The sequence below is a fragment of the Penaeus monodon genome, chromosome 29 (assembly GCF_015228065.2).
Source record: "Penaeus monodon isolate SGIC_2016 chromosome 29, NSTDA_Pmon_1, whole genome shotgun sequence".
NCBI classification, from domain to species: domain Eukaryota; kingdom Metazoa; phylum Arthropoda; class Malacostraca; order Decapoda; family Penaeidae; genus Penaeus; species Penaeus monodon.
In genome coordinates this window covers 13,382,599-13,383,400 of record NC_051414.1, presented here as the reverse complement: position 1 = coordinate 13,383,400, position 802 = coordinate 13,382,599, and positions in this window count along the sequence as shown.

Below are 802 nucleotides of genomic sequence, written 5' to 3'. Positions count from 1 at the left end.
TATGTGTGAGGTATTTTTGACTGGGTACGGACCCTCATCACGCCACTCGAGCACGGGACCAGCCGAGGCTGATTGGTTCACATCATCACGCCCTCCGTCACGAGGACCCGCTCGATGTTATTTTTCATCACATCACCCACTGCCCCACGCGGACCACTCGATGCTGATTTGGGTTTTCATCATCATGCCCTACCGTTACGCGGGCCCTCGATACGGGTTGGGTTTGCGCTGGAAGGAAAATATAAAAAAAGGGGATGGAGTGGGAAAGGAAGTGGTTTTTCAGCCAGACCCAGGGAAAGGATCCCTTGCCGCAGTAGCCTCTCGGGTTGCCACTCCTTTGAATATTATTTGTTAACTTAGGGCTTCAGCTCTGTATATATTGGGATATATTTTTTTATTATCTGCAGCCGTTTAGTACGACACTGAGAGTGATTTTATTATTTGGGGTTTGAATGTGATTTTTTTTTAATTTGTTTTAATTAAACTTGGAAATTCCTTGTTTTGTTGGTTGGGTTTTTCGGAGGATTAATGTGCACTGGTTGGCTAAGCTTTGGGGTCTTGGTTTTTTTTAAAATGTAACATAATTGTATCCTAACCCCCCCGAAGTTGTTTCATTTTCAAAATTTTTTTTAATTAAATTGTAAGTTTTTATATAGTCAGGAGAGATTATTTCCCTTTCCCAATCTTAAAGTTTGTCTCTTGACTGTTTTTTCTAATGAACTGACGACCTTGGTTTTGAAGTTTTTAGGGGAAAGTGGCATTTATATAGCGGAATTCCTGACAAAATTTTTTTAGAAAACCG